At 34.7% G+C, this 17,143-nt stretch overlaps 1 pseudogene; it reads left to right on the top strand.

Moving 5' to 3' along the window:
- Window positions 1–5,809: 5,809 nt before the first annotated feature.
- LOC107962532 (protein CELLULOSE SYNTHASE INTERACTIVE 3-like) lies at window positions 5,810–15,855 on the top strand (annotated as a pseudogene).
- Window positions 15,856–17,143: the final 1,288 nt, after the last annotated feature.

Genomic DNA, 17,143 nt, shown 5'->3' with positions numbered 1-17,143 from the left:
ATCATTTCCTTATATCTTAGGTATATTTATTTCGGTAATGGTTCGTATTAAACTTAACATAATTTAACTTCCATGTACCTATACTTACTTCATTTATCTATCTTATAAATTATTTCATACAACTATTTTGTACATTTATTTCCATATGACCAATTCCTGTAAACATTTCACATTACCATTTTGTATAACCAATTCATTTAACCATTTGTTATATTACTTGAATATTAGTTGTTCAACAGATATCTTGGCGTTTCTCTTCCACGATCTTATTTATCTTCGACATGATGCCATAGTGTCTTTCAACTATGGTCTTACTCATTTTCTGTCATGTTGCCATGGTATCATTCAACCATGGTCTTATTCATTTCCCCGTCACGTTGCCATGGTATCTTTCAACCATGGTCTTACACATTTCATGTCACGTTGCCATGGTATCTTTCAACCATGGTCTTACACGTTTCATGTCACGTTGCCATGGTATCTTTCAACCATGGTCTTACACGTTTCATATCAGGTTGCCATGGTATCTTTCAACCATGGTCTTACACGTTTCATATCAGGTTGCCATGGTATCTTTCAACCATGGTCTTACACATTTTCTGTCAGAGAGCACACTCCCGCGAACCTCATTCTTACAGTGGGATTACCAGTCCAGGCTAAATCCCCTGTAATATAAACTCATAGAGTATTGTCGGGATTACCAGTCCAGGCTAAATCCCCTGCAACGACAATTACTCTAATGAGCTTGGATCTGAATTACCAGTCCAGGCTAAATTCAGATCCTAATTCAGATTACCCGTTCAGGCTAAATCCATTTTACACATATTCTTCGGGAGGGCTATATCAGGATAGGATCACCCGACCGGGCTTGATCCTTTTTACCGTCAATTCCTTCTCAGAGATCCATCGAATTTTCCTTTCATTCAACCAGGATTTCTTCCCATTTTATCAAATATATCAATGTTTCATTAATTTTGATACAATGAACACTCAAATCATATTCTCATCAATAACATACAATCTCAAGCATTTCAGAATATAATTCAAGTTACACGAACTTACCACATTGATTGTTCGTGTTTATGATTTCATTATTCTGATATATTTTCTTTTCCATGATCAAGTCTCGTATTTGTGTCGTTCGGATCTTTATAAATAAATTTGATCATCATTTTCATTCATTTCATATTCTAATGCATTTAATTAATGCTCCAGGCAAAAATTACCATTTTGCCCCTAAACTTTTAATTAATGACGATTTCATCCTTAGGGTCAAGAAAATAAAATTCTTGCAATTTAATCCTTATTTCCAGCTATTATTATCATACATATCGATAATAGTCCATGAATTCTATAAAATATCAAAATTTTTCACAATTTCAACACTTTTCAATTTAATCCCTAAAACATGTTTTCCCCCGATCTTGAACTGAATTGATAATTTTGTTAAATTTTGTTATTTAAATAATAAAATAATCTATTTCATGCAATTTAGTCATTTCTGACATTTTTAAAAAATTGCCCATAAAGTTTTACTTTTATTCAATTTAGTCCCTAAGCCTAAAACATGCAAATTAGCCATGCTAGATGAATATTCATACATATTTTCCTCCTCCTCCTCTCCATTCCACATCCTTAATTTATATAACATGCAACAAGTAACATTATCAATAATTTCACTATTTACTTATATGTACATTCAAAACTGTCCATTTGCGTCATAGTCACTAAATTATTTATATATTAAGCTACAGAACTCGAAATTAAGATCCGTTAATTTTTCCTGAAAATAGACTCACATGTCTTCTTACCATAAAATTTTCAGAATTTTTGGTTTAGCCAATTAGTACAGTTTATTCATTAAAGTCTCCCCTGTTTTGCTATTTGACAGTTCTGACCACTCTTCACTAAAGTTTAATTATCTCTTTAAACAGAATTCAAATGATGTTATAATTTGTTTCTTATAAAAATAGACTCATTAATAAATTTAACCATATAAATTATGTAACAAAATTATTTTTTTATAATTTTTAGTGATTTTTCCAAGTCAGAACAAGGGATCTTGAAATCATTCTGAACCAGTCTCACAAAAATATAAATATCTCAGAATACAGAATTACTTTACTTTCTATATTTATTTTATATAAAAATAGACTCAATAATATTTAATTCCATATCACCCTTAGCTTCTAATTCAATTTCTATCATTTTTGGTGATTTTTAAAAGTTAGCCTATTACTACTGTCTAAAATTACTTTAGTGCAACATATTGATTACCAAGTTTATAACACTCCTATTTCCATTTTCTACCATATTTCCCATTATTTTCTCTCATTTCCCTTCACTAATATATCAAAAATATGGAACCATATAAAAGAAAACTCTACATTAACATCAATTCCATGCTTTTTCAACAATATTAGACTTAAAAATATATTGAAACCTTAATGTTCTTACCTTTTCTTATTAACTTCAATCTTTAACTTGATTTTTCTCTCTCCTCCAGCTTCTATTTCTTGAATCCAACTTGATATTCTTGCTCCCCATCATCTCCTTGCTATCTTTCTCTCTTGATGGCTATGGAAATTCTTTCAATTTTTAGGTGAGAATAATGAATTTTTGGTGAAAGGACTAAATTGTAAAGAAAAAAACTTCTTTTCTTCTTACTCTTTCTCACGTTGGTTTGCATGGAAAGGAAAGATGATGAAAATTATTCATCTTTCTTTCCTTATATACTAAATAAATAATAATAAAATAATATTAAATATCTCATAAAATATTAATAAAATAATATTTATCTAATTAATTAATTTACAATATCATCAACATAATCATTACATTCTAGAATTCTCTCTCTTACTAATTGACCATTTTGCCCTTTATGATCTTTTAGAATTCCATCATTGAGTCATCATTTAATTTGGTAAAATTGCAATTTAATCCCTCATAGTTCTTCACTTATTCAATTTGGTCCTAATTTATCCATTTTCCTTAGTTTCTAGATCATTCTACCCTTAAAATATTTACACTATTGGTCCTTTAACTTTTCATGTTTACACTTTAACCCCTTAAGTCTTGAGTATTTACTCTTAGGCAACAAAACTTTTCTAAATTTTACAATTTAGTCCTTTCCTGAATCAAGATATCATAATTTACTTCCCAATGTTGCCATAACTCAAAATTTCCCTTTTTATCACTTTATTTCCTTATTTTATTATATCAAGGATAATATATTACTGTAAAGATTTTCGGGGTATTACAGAATCTATGAGTTGCACTAGGCATTATCTCATTGATCACTGACCTTATGCTTTCGTGCTAGTCAATCAAAATATAATAAAGATGAATGTTACCTATAACAGAGTGTCACGTTGAATACAACCACCTAAATGTTGCTACTTCTTCACATGAAATTAGAGCATACCCAGGAAAGATAAACTAACCATGGTGTTTAACTCCCACAAATTAAACAAATGCATCTTGTACTTGTTCACACAATAAGTCATGTTGAAACTAATAACATCATGGAAGGCCTCGTATGTTATTTTACTCTAGGGATAAATCTAGATAATTGTTTTTCAATCTTCTATCACCATCAATAGCTATCCATTGGTAATTAAAAGTCCCTATCTTTTCTTTACATTTCGTAAAAAAAACTTGTGTGATGACTCATCATTACTCTCCTAAGAATCAACCTCCTATTGATCCGAATATAGTTTCTACAATCTTTTGGTAAACTGTCTATTTCATCTGGCTCACCTTATTGAACTTGGACTAATTTAGTGCGCTTGCAAATTCAAAGGCTAGCCATATTATTTGTCTTAAAAGTCCTCTTTAATTCATTTAAAACATGCATCTACAAGCCTAGACATGTTTGAAAGCAATTCATGAGAAACTTTTCTCACTACTTTAGTTAGACAACATGTTCCATCATTATCTAATACAACATTTACTATTGCATGATAGCTACTTCTTTTGCTATTGCTATTGTCACTAGCTTTTCCACTTTTATTACTTGAGGACTTCAGAACCCTTTTTTACACACTGATCCTCCTAACCACACTAAAATCATTCAACTTGGCTTGCTCTTGAGAATAGTTTAACAATGCATCAATCTTTGTGAATCGTATACTTGTGATTGCACCTGATTTTAACTTCAATATAAGGTGATCATTGTGGACACCTTCATTCCAAGACTCAACATCAACCTCATCCCTAAGATTGACACCTTCAGCCGTTGTGTTTGAATCACAACTTGCACTAGAAGATGAATCATTGCTTCCTTTTTGTTCCAATATACTACCTTCATCAAAAGATGTCTTACATCTTGGTTAATGTCAAAATTGCTTGTAGAATGCAATCATTCTCCCCCGCTTCTATTATAGTTTTATTTTTCCATTTCTCTTTTCTTTCTTTTCATCCTTAATACACACAATAAAGGAAAGTAAAGTCCATAATTAGCAAATTTTAACTTGATACACACCAAGGGAGATGCTCTAATTACACAAGCAATAATGCAAATTTTAAATGTGTAAAATCCGTTGCTATTTTACCAAATTAACCTAAAAATTTTAATATTTACAAAAATGACTCAGGTTCAAAAACAATCACCAAAATGACCTAAAATGAATAGTAGAATGGGGTTTTGGCCTTCTAATTGCCAGCACCACCTGGTATTTTGGCCCCATGATTGCCTGATGATTGTGTCAGACTTTAAAAAATTAAATTTTTTGGTTCTGGCCTTCCAATGGCCAGCACCAGAGTATTTTTTTTAAATTGTATCATATTGATATACAAAAATACTAGTATTTAAAAAAAATTTCTGGCCTTATAATGGCCGGCACTAGGTACGAAAAAATTTAATTTTTTTTGTGTTGCCTTTCTAGTGGCCAGCACTAGACTACCAGTATTTAAATATTTTTTTTTGTTCTGGCCTTCTAATGGCTGGCACCAGGTACGAAAAAAATTTAATTTTTTTAAATACTGGTAGTCTGGTGCCTGCCATTAGAAGGCCAGCACCTAAAAAAATTTAAATTTTTTTTCGTACTTGGTTCCGGCCATTAAAAGGCCAGCACGAAAAAAAAATTTCGTACCTGGTGCCGGCCATTAGAAGGCCAGAACTAGTTTTTTTAAATACTGATATTTTTGTATACCAGTATGATACAATTTAAAAAAAATACCCTAATGCTGGCCATTGGAAGGCCAGAACAAAAAAATTTAATTTTTTAAAATCAGACACAATTATTAGACAATCATGGGGCCAAAATACCAAGTGATGCCGATCATTAGAAGGCCAAAGCTCCATTCTATTAAAATACATACACATTTAATATTTTATATGAACACAATAAATATGTGAGATTGATTTGAAAATTTAAATTCATAAATATAATTATATTGAAAACTATTAAAATATTAATATTAAAATTATGAAATACGTGAAGTAAAAAATTATTTTTCCCAAATTTAGGGTGGATTTGGAGGTATGTTTATCCAGGAATAATAAAAAATAAAATTAAATATTATAAGGATGGTATAGCTTATCACCCTCAATCCATCCTCCAAACTCACTATTAATTTATTGTTATCTTTCTCTTTGATAGTGCTGAAATGACAGTTATTTTCTCACTGTTTCTGACTTTACCAGTCCGAGTGACAGTTATAGAATGGTAAACCTGCAATGTTTGACAGTTACAGTGATATCTCCCCTTTCCCAATGTTTGACATTTTTTAATTAAAAAAAAAGCACAAAACAAACAAATTACTAACATAAAAACAAATCATACAAGATGGTAAAAAGAAATGTTAAGAATAAATTTTAGAAATTAAAAAAAAGAATTGTCAGAATCTTCACAACAATATGGAAAGAAATCTTCTTTACTTGCATTCCACAGAATCAAATACAAGTTTATATAGCATGCAGACGTACAACTATTCAAAAACTGAAGGTATTAACAGTTCCCTAACTAATAACAACTTAGTAACTGAAACTGTTACTCCTAACAAGAATGAAAAAAACCCAGACTTTCTCTTTCTTTGCTTTTGTATTGTGTCTATTTTTTTAACTGTTCTCTATTTGTGAACTCGTTATGATAACTCTCTTTCTGTGTGTTTTATATTTGATTTGGGAGTAGCTTTCATTTGGGTTTCATTATCATACACTGAATTTTAAGGTATCTTAGGAGAACTGTTTTCCTTTTCTTGTTTTTCCATTTTTATGGAAATTTGTTTTTTTATTTATTTGTTTAATTTTTTTGACAGTTAAGGAAAGGACACTTGTTTTTTTTCGTTGGATACAGTTAATACCTTATTTTGATCTGATCTCCGTACTCTTTCTCAATTTTCTTTTTTCTCATCAAAATTTCATTTGAATATTACTAGTAATAATACTCTTTTTTTTATCATCTTCTTTAATTTTGGTTTGAATAAATTGATATTCAAGATCTGATTCTTTTCTGTCACTCAATTTCCATTTTTGAAATCTGGGTTTTTTTTTTCTTTTGATACTTGGTAAATAAGAAAGCCAAAAGCTTTTACTTACTTTTTAAGTGTGAGTTAGCCTAGTAGCATTACTACATTTTCTGGGTTTTAGTTATGTTGGGGCAAAATTGGGTTCAATGGTGAAGTGTTAAAGTGACGATAATGCTTCTTGGGATGAGAAGAAGGTGGGTTTGGTGTTAGTAATAAAGTGGGGAGTTCTTCAGCATTTGCAATTTTAGCAAAGGTAAGTTTTTTTAAAAGTATCATTTTGATTTTGACAGCTGAATTTTGCTTTATTTTTTTTTTTGAAGATGCAGAATTTGGATTATATTTGGTTATGTATCGGCTGTGTAATTTTCATATCTGGGAAATTGGGAATTGTCTAATATAGTCCCTTTTTTATTCTCCTCCTTATTGATTTTGTAATCAGAGGGTTTTGGGGTGGATTAGTGAAATTGATAATTTCCTGTAACACAGTTGTGAACTTCTTGACAAAGATTTATATGAGAAATAAGCTTCTAAGAATAAAACGTTGTGTTCTATATGTGACAACTTTCTGGCTTTTTGATGGACTGATCCAGCAGTCATCTAGTTGAATATTTGTTTGTCTGATTCTGCAGGAGACCGAGGAGCAAGCTAAAGTGGGTTTTGTCGGTAATGTCAAAGTCTCCCTCCCCTGAACCGCAAGACTGTGGACCCTCATCTTCTTCTAAGCCGAGGTGAGCTAATGTGGCTGGCGAGTTAAGTAAAATATCCCGATGAAGATGAAGAAATGAATCTAACTATGAATCTGCAAAGATCATCTCTATAGAATGAGAATTGGGATAGTTTCTCTTTTATTATGATGTTTTAAAGTGTTTTGGGATTTTCTGGTTCTTTTAATGCTAATTGTGGACAAATGAATTGGTGGTTTACATCTAGGGAATCATATGGAATCACTGCAGCGGATGATCTTGATGATACAGTGGGTACAGTTGCTCGTTTTATCGAGCAACTGCATGCCAACATGTCTTCACCAAGTGAGAAAGAACTTATAACAGTGCAGATGCTGGGTATTGCCAGAGCAAGAAAGGAAGCAAGAGCAATTATTGGTTCACATGGACAAGCAATGCCATTGTTCATATCCATTCTTAGGAGTGGCACCCCTATAGCAAAACTCAATGTTGCTGCAATTCTGACTGTGTTATGCAAAGATGAGGACTTACGGCTAAAGGTGCTTCTTGGTGGATGCATTCCACCATTACTCTCACTTTTGGAGTCTGAATCAACTGAGACCAGGAAGGCAGCAGCAGAGGCAATATTTGAAGTTTCGTCTGATGGTCTTTCAGATGATCATGTTGGTATGAAAATATTTGTTACAGAAGGTGTAGTGCCAACTTTATGGGAACAGCTCAGTCCAACAAACAAACAGGACAAAGTGGTAGAAGGTTTTGTTACTGGAGCTTTGAGGAACCTCTGTGGTGAGAAGGATGGCTATTGGAGAGCTACACTGGAGGCTGGAGGAGTAGATATCATTGTGGATCTTCTCTCTTCTGATAATGCTGCTGCTCAATCCAATGCTGCTTCCCTTTTGGCCCGGTTGATGTTGGCATTCAGTGATAGCATCCCAAAAGTAATAGATTCTGGAGTTGTCAAAGTCTTGCTTCATCTTGTAGGTAAGAATAATGATACTTCTGTCCGTGCGAGTGCTGCAGATGCTTTGGAAGCTCTTTCTTTAAGGTCAAGTGCAGCAAAGAAGGCCATTGTAGATGCGAATGGTGTTCATATTCTCATTGGGGCTGTAGTTGCTCCTTCTAAAGAGTGCATGCAAGGAGAGCATGCCCAGGCTCTGCAGGGACATGCGACACATGCTTTAGCAAATATTTGCAGAGGGATGTCTGATTTGATACTGTATCTTGGAGAACTATCACGATCTTCTTGCTTAGCTGCAGCTGTCGCTGACATAGTAGGAGCACTTGCTTATGCTCTAATGGTGTTTGAGCAGACTTCTGGTCTCGATGAGGAACCCTTTGATGTAGCACAAGTAGAGGATGTATTAGTTATGTTACTCAAGCCTCGTGATAATAAACTAGTCCAAGATCGTGTCCTTGAGGCCATGGCAAGCTTGTATGGTAACACCCACCTCTCACGATGGCTCAATCATGCGGAAGCAAAACGGGTGCTTATTGGGCTCATAACAATGGCTGCTGCTGATGTTCATGAACATCTAATACTTTATTTAACCAGCTTATGCTGTGATAAAGTTGGTGTTTGGGAAGCTATTGGTAACAGAGAAGGTATTCAGTTGCTCATATCATTGTTGGGCCTATCCAGTGAACAGCACCAAGAGTATGCAGTACAATTGTTGGCCATCTTGACTAATCAGGCTGATGACTGTAAGTGGGCCATTACTGCTGCTGGTGGGATTCCTCCATTGGTGCAGTTATTGGAGACAGGATCTCAGAAGGCTAGGGAGGATGCAGCTCATATTCTATGGAATTTATGCTGTCACAGTGAAGATATTTGTGCCTGTGTTGAAAGTGCAGGTGCAGTACCGGCATTCTTATGGCTTTTAAGAATTGGTGGACCAAAAGGGCAAGAAGCATCAGCTAAGGCTCTTACAAAACTTGTCCGAACCGCTGATTCTGCCACTATTAATCAGTTATTAGCTTTGCTCCTGGGAGATACTTCAAGCTCAAAGGCCCATATAATTAGAGTTTTGGGCCACGTACTCACAATGCAACTGCATGAGGATCTTGTGCATAAGGGATCTGCTGCTAACAAAGGACTGAAATCTCTTGTTCAGGTTCTCAACTCCGCAAATGAAGAAACTCAAGAGTAAGCAGCTTCTGTCCTAGCTGATCTATTTAGCACAAGACAAGATATATGTGATAGTCTTGCAACTGATGAAATTGTGCATCCTTGTATGAAGCTTCTGACCAGCAAGGCTCAAGATGTTGCAACACAATCGGCTCGAGCATTGGGTGCTCTATCTCGCCCAACCAAGTCAAAAACTGCTAATAAAATGGCTTACATTGCAGCAGCTGACGTCAAGCCTCTAATTAAATTAACAAAAACTTCACTCATAGGTGCTGCTGAAACAGCTGTTTCTGCCTTGGCCAATCTCCTCTCTGATTCCCATATTGCTGCAGAAGCACTGGCTGAAGATTTTGTTTCGGCTTTGACAAGAGTGCTCGGAGATGGAACTTCAGAAGGTAAGAAGAATGCATCAAGGGCTCTTTATCAATTACTCCAGTATTTTCCAGTAGGTGACGTGCTTATAAGAAATTCTCAGTGTCGTTTTGCTGTTCTTTCACTTGTTGATTCCTTAAATGCAATGACTATGGGCACCACTGATGCTGCTGACACTTTAGAGGTAGTTGCACTCTTGTGTAGAACAAAAAAGGGCATCAATTTAAGTTATCCACTTTGGTCTGCACTTGCCGAGTCTCCCTCAAGTTTAGAGCCTCTTGTGCGATGCCTTGCTGAGGGGCCTCCTGCATTGCAAGATAAGTCCATAGAAATTTTGTCTAGGCTTTGTGGGGAGCAACCAGTTCTTCTCAGTGATCTATTGGTTGCAAGATCAAGTTCTATTGGTTCACTAGCCAATAGAACAATGAATTCTACTAGTTTGGAAGTCAGAGTTGGAGGGGCTGCACTTCTTACATGTAGTGTGAAAGAACACAAACAGCAGTCATTGGATGTACTTGATCAATCCGGGTGCTTAACACCTCTAGTAGAAGCTTTAGTGGAAATGGTGAAGAGGAATACGAGATGTACCTCTTTAGAAGTTGAAGTCAGTGCCCCAAGAGCTTTTATTGAGAGAACTGCATTCCAGGAAGGCAAGGAGTTTGATGTTCCTGATCCAGCTACTATATTGGGTGGAACTGTTGCTTTCTGGTTATTGTCAATACTATCTTCCTGCCTTTTGAAAAATACAATTACCATAATGGAAGCTGGTGGACTTGAGGTGCTTTCTGACAAGCTTGCAAGCTATGCTTCCAATCCCCAGGTATATCCACCCCTCCCTCTCTCTATATATGAAATCCACCTCTGGAATATATGCTGAACTACCTCTTCTTTTATTCTGATTGATTTCAGAAAAGGACTTCCAAGGTAAACTTATTGGCTCTCTAGCATAGCTTAAAATATGGGTCTTTGGTAATTAAATAAGCAAAAATTGGAGGGATAGTGTGAGATGCGGTTAAGTCTAGTTCATTTTTCCTTTTCAATTTTCAGGCCAATGATCCTTAATATTATACTGTCATGTAACTATGCTCACAGACTAGAGTGTATAAAAGTATCTGCAAGGTTAAATACTTGCACCAACTTTAAATAGGTTTTCAGTTACACTTTGCTCTTGTTATATGCAGTACAGATTTCTTTTTCTGGAGCTTATCCAAGTGTTGTCTTATATGTCTTATATGCAAATGTAAGGTATATTTTTGCTAGCGAAACATGCCATGATTGTAGATGCGTAGAACAAACTGAACAAGGTATCTTCTTGGATGTTACAGCATAGAATTGAGAAAAAGTGAGGAAGAATATAATGCTGACATGATTGTGGAGTGAAAGTGAGAACATGTTTTTTAAATAGATGGGATGTGATATAAATTCCCTGCTCTTAAAATCATTGCTTAATTTTGTTGTTGATATGATGTACAATCATGCTTGGTACATAATGTTCCTAGCTGAAAACTGTGTATTTACAGGCAGAACTTGAGGATACTGAAGGTATATGGATTAGCGCCCTGCTTCTGGCTATCTTGTTCCAAGATGAAAATGTTGTTTTGTCTCCTGAAACCATGTGTATCATACCTTTGCTGGCTCTTCTGCTGAGATCTGAAGAGGTTATTAACAGATACTTTGCTGCTCAGGCAATGGCTAGTCTAGTTTGTAGTGGGAGCAAGGAAATAAATCTTGTCATTGCAAATTCAGGTGCGATTGCTGGGTTGATAACGTTGATTGGATACATGGAATCAGATATGCCTAACTTATTTGCTTTGTCCAAAGAATTTTCTCTGGGACAGAATCCGGGTCAAGTTATTCTAGAAACTCTTTTTGAAATTGAAGATGTTAGAGTTGGCTCTGCTGCACGGAAATCTATTCCTCTTTTAGTGGATCTCTTGAAACCAATACCAGATAGGCCCGGAGCCCCTCCAATTGCTGTTCAACTCTTAACCCGCATAGCAGATGGAAGTGATACAAATAAATTAATTATGGGTGAAGCTGGAGCTCTTGATGCATTAGCAAAATATCTATCTTTAAGCCCTCAAGACTCAACAGAGGCTGATATATGTGAATTACTAAGAATATTATTTGGCCATCAGGATCTTATTCGATATGAAGCATCGCTTAGCTCATTGAATCAACTTATAGCTGTTCTGCGCCTGGGTTCAAAAAACGCTAGATTCAGTGCTGCAAGGGCTCTCCATCAAATTTTTTATGCTGAAACTGTTAGAGATTCTGAATTAGCTAGGCAGGCAGTACAACCACTGGTTGACATGCTTTCTGCTGCATCTGAGAGTGAGCAAGAGGCTGCTCTTGTTTCCTTGATCAAATTAACTTCAGGAAATACTTCAAAAGAGGCTATAATGACCGATGTTGAAGGAAACCCACTTGAGAGTCTATACAAAATTTTATTGTCTGCTTCATCTTTGGAATTGAAAAGGAATGCTGCACAACTTTGTTTTATTCTCTTTGGAATTTCTAAATTTAGATCAAATCCGTTGGCCTCTGAATGCATACAGGCACTTATTTCTCTAATGCAGTCTGATAGTTGTGCAGCTTTGGAGTCCGGAATCTGTGCTTTTGAGAGATTGTTAGATGATGAGCAGCATGTGGAGCTTGCAGCAGCATATGATATTGTGGATCTCCTTGTTGGCTTGATTTCTGGGAGAAACCATCTGATTATTGAGGCCAGTGTATGTGCACTCATAAAGTTGGGGAAAGACTGCACACCGCGCAAATTAGACATGGTCAAAGCTGGTGTTATTGATAATTGTCTCGAGGAACTCCCTCTTGTGTCCAGTTCATTGTGCTCCTCAATTGCTGAGTTGTTCCGGATTTTGACAAATAATAATGCCATTGCTAGAAGTTCAGATGCTGCAAAAATAGTGGAGCCTCTTTTCATGGTTTTACTTCGTCCAGATTTCATTTTGTGGGGACAGCACAGTGCCTTGCAAGCACTTGTAAATATCTTGGAGAAGCCACAAAGCCTTGCAACTCTGAAATTGACTCCCAGTCAAGTCATTGAACCTCTGATTTCATTTTTGGAATCACCATCGCAAGCTATCCAGCAACTTGGAACTGAATTATTGACTCATCTTCTTGCACAGGAACATTTTAAGCAAGACATCACGACAAAAAGTGCAGTTGTGCCACTTGTGCAGCTTGCGGGAATTGGTATACTGAATCTGCAGCAAACAGCTATTAAAGCTTTGGAAAAGATCTCTTCAAGTTGGCCAAAGGCAGTTGCTGATGCTGGAGGTATTTTTGAGCTTGCAAAAGTCATCATTCAAGATGATCCTCATCCTCCTCATGTGGTTTGGGAATCAGCTGCTTTGGTTCTCTCCAACGTTCTGTGTTTCAATGCCGAGTACTATTTTAAAGTTCCTATAATTGTTCTGGTCAAAATGTTGCATTCCACACTTGAGAGCACCATTACTGTGGCTCTTAATGCCTTAATCGTCCATGAAAGGAGCGATCCTTTAAGTGTTGAACAAATGACTGAAGCAGGAGCTATAGATGCATTGTTGGATCTTCTAAGATCTCACCAATGTGAAGAAGCTTCTGGAAGACTGCTTGAAGCTTTATTTAACAATGTAAGGGTACGAGAGATGAAGGTTTCTAAGTATGCCATTGCACCCTTAGCACAGTATTTGTTAGACCCACAGACAAGATCTGAGTCTGGGAGGCTCCTTGCAACTTTAGCTCTTGGAGACCTCTCCCAGCATGAAGGACATGCTAGAGCGAGTGATTCTGTTTCTGCATGTCGTGCACTTGTAAGCTTACTCGAGGATCAGCCAATGAAAATGGTTGCAATTTGTGCATTGCAAAACTTTGTTATGCGGAGTAGAACTAATAGGCGACTGTAGCTGAAGCCGGTGGCATATTAGTAATTCAGGAACTTCTGCTTTCTCCTAATGCTGATGTTTCTGTGCAGGCAGCATTTCTTATCAAATTCTTATTCTCTAATCACACCCTTCAGGAATATGTATCAAATGAGCTCATCAGATCATTGACAGGTGATATAACGTTGCAACAATTTGTTCTTGCTTTTACAATTTGCTGGTTTCATTTTGAAACGTTCTACATTTGCTTGAAACTTGGCTCAATTCATATCTGTCTGAAGTTCTTATCCTCATGTTATACAATGACCATTTTACACTTCAAAGACTTCAGCCAACGGACAATATCTAGCTCAAGTTCTTACTTTTCTCTTTGCAAAAATTCCTGTCTTGGTTCTCAACATTGTTTTTAAATATTGAAATACATAGTCACTTTGCCGTGGAGCTGCCCTAGAGAGAGATTTGTGGTCTGCTGCAACTATTAATGAAGAAGTCTTGAGAACATTGAATGTGATATTTGCCAACTTTCCTAAGCTCCATATTTCTGAAGCGGCTACCTTGTGTATTCCCCATCTCATAGGAGCACTGAAGTCCGGGGGTGAGGGTGCCCAGGAAGCTGTATTAGACACCCTCTGCTTGTTAAAACATTCTTGGTCAACCATGCCTATAGAAATTGCGAAATCTCAGTCCATGATTGCAGCTGAAGCAATTCCTCTTTTGCAAATGCTGATGAAAACCTGTCCTCCGAGCTTCCATGAGAGAGCAGACAACCTGTTGCACTGCTTACCAGGGTGTTTGACTGTTACCATCAAGCGGGGGAACAACCTAAAGCAAGCCATGGGAGCCACTAATGCATTTTGCCGATTGACAATAGGGAATGGTCCTCCCAGGCAAACCAAGGTAACAACTCTTTAAAAGTCGTTGGAAAGAAACCTTGTATATCCTCTTGTCCATAGACTGGTCTATGTCCGTATAAAATGTATCTTGTTCTTTATTTTTAGGAAAATTTCCATGTCTTAGCCCTTTTTGGTCTCTAATTTAGTTATAGCTATGCACTGATTTCCGTTTGCTAGAGTTTAGAAAATTGGGGTTTTGGCATATTACCATTTCTTATTTTATTTTATGGCTCCTGTATTTTCCACTTTATACGGTATTTGTGGCATGCATGACTTCATCAACTTATCAAGATTTTCTAGTTTCTCTTTGTTCAAAAAATTTGAAGTTTGCAGGTATAAATTTATCAGAAATTCAGTGCTTAGCATTTCATTTATTCAGTAAAATATCTCCAGAAACATTTATTCAGAACAAGAATTTATTAGCAAGTTTAGAATCTCAATTCCTTTTGCATAGCTTTCAAATCTGCGCCATGATTCTTGTCTGAAACTTCTTATGTTATTACATTATTTTATTACGACTGAAGCCTATACTTTAACATTAGTTGTTTTGCATGATTACTAGGTTGTGAGCCACAGTACTTCTCCGGAATGGAAAGAAGCCTTTACATGGGCTTTTGACGTGCCCCCGAAGGGACAAAAACTCCATATCATTTGCAAAAGTAAAAATACTTTCGGGAAGGTAAAATAAAATTTCCGATGTTCTGCTGAATTTACAGTTCAGTTGTTGCAGCCTTGATATGGTGATACTTGGTGCTCAGATGAACAGTTATATTTCTGATCTTTCAAATGTTTTGCATTTTGATTGCTGATGGAGATGTTGGCTTTTTCAGACAACTCTAGGAAGAGTGACTATACAAATAGACAAAGTCGTGACCGAGGGAGTATACAGCGGTTTATTCAGCCTGAACCATGATAGCAACAAAGATGGGTCTTCGAGAACGCTTGAAATCGAGATTATCTGGACAAACATGATTTCGAACGAAGATAGCATATAAAATGGTTACAAAGCTTATTTGTCTACATACAAGCAACCACCATGAAACCACGTGCAGAAATTTACAGCTGAAGGATATAATGTTAATACTATCAGGTACAGCTACCGGTTCCCATTTGCTTGTGTAAGTAAATTGTTATATATATCTATCCATCCAAGGTCCAATTTTGCAGTAAATGCTTAGCATGTAAAGTATGAAAATGTTTATTAAATTGAGATTAAAAAGGAGAATCAGAGAGGTTCCCTAAATATGTAGGGGAGTATAAAAGCTGTTTAGACGTTTTGTTTTGTACAGATAAGTTGTTAGGGAGTAGCAAAGCAGTGTCATGTTAAGGGGGAAAATGGCATCGCAAAAATGTGGTGAAATGGGGGCATTTTTGCACCAAGTATTGCCTTGAATAATGATGGAAATGGCTGAATTTGTGCTTCTTCCTTATATCCATACCAGTGCTATTTCTAAAAAATATATAATTAAAATTATTTTTTGTTATATTATATTAATATAAAGCCTTAAATTTAAAATAGCATTATTATTTGATATTGTGACAGTGAAGTTTTTTTAATTTCACAAATGAGAATAAAAAATTATGATGTTAATTTCACAAATAAGATTTTAAGAAATGATCATGTATCTCATTTATTTAGTTTTTAATTTTATAAATATCAATTACATATTGATGGTTTCCTAACCTTATTTATAGAATTAAAAAATTTCACCTTTATCAATTAATAAAATAAATAAATCAATGTTAATTTAGGTTTGTAACTATTATTTGCATGTTTATTGAGTTAATTGATTACTTGTTTTATCTCCCCGCTGAAGTATATATAATGAAAGGTTATATTTAAATTAAATTTTAATAAATAACTATTTATTTAATTTTTAAAATTATAACAATATTACTAATGTATTATAGCATTTTAATTAGAATCGAAGTCGATTGCATCAATCATTTTAAATACGTATTTTAACATTAAAAAGTATTTTGTGCCCTAATGGATTGAATATAAATATTAAATAATGGAATTATTTCTTTTTTCTTTTTATGAAAAAGGGATTTTTGCATGCAAAACATGTATGATTATGATTTTACTTGCAATTGGGAACTCTTTTGACTACATAAATTACTATACATATTATATACTTTCAATTGTTAAAATTAAATTTTATAGAAAATTATGGACATTAAATTTGCTTGTGCAGACTAGTTATTTTAAGGATTAAATAATTAACTTTGAATAAATTCAAATTTAAATTTATTCAATAACTAATTTAATTAACACAAAAACACTACCAAAAAAAAACATAAACATAAACATAAACCTATAAAACTCTATATAAAAAATTATTAATGTATAAATGTTTATATTAAAAATAATGGACACAAACGAATGAATATGTTATATAAATTGAATTATTATAAAAATATATAAAAAAAATTAGAATTTTTCTAAATGTGACATAAGAAAACAATTTAAATACAATGTAGAAATATAGAATCATTTTTTGAACATACTAAAAACTCAAGTTAGTTTATAATAAATATATATTACTTTAAACTTAAAAATAAAAATAACAACACAAATCTTTCCTCTTTTATTTGTTTTTCTATCCTTTTTTTCTCTTTTCTTTCCCTCTATAATGCTAAAATTTAGGATTATGTCCGTATACTTTAATTTTGAAATAACTTTGTCACTCTTTTTTGACACTTTTAACTATTCCA

This window comes from Gossypium hirsutum, chromosome A06, assembly GCF_007990345.1.
Source record: "Gossypium hirsutum isolate 1008001.06 chromosome A06, Gossypium_hirsutum_v2.1, whole genome shotgun sequence".
NCBI classification, from domain to species: Eukaryota; Viridiplantae; Streptophyta; class Magnoliopsida; order Malvales; family Malvaceae; genus Gossypium; species Gossypium hirsutum.
This window is presented reverse-complemented; position numbering and strand designations above follow the sequence as displayed.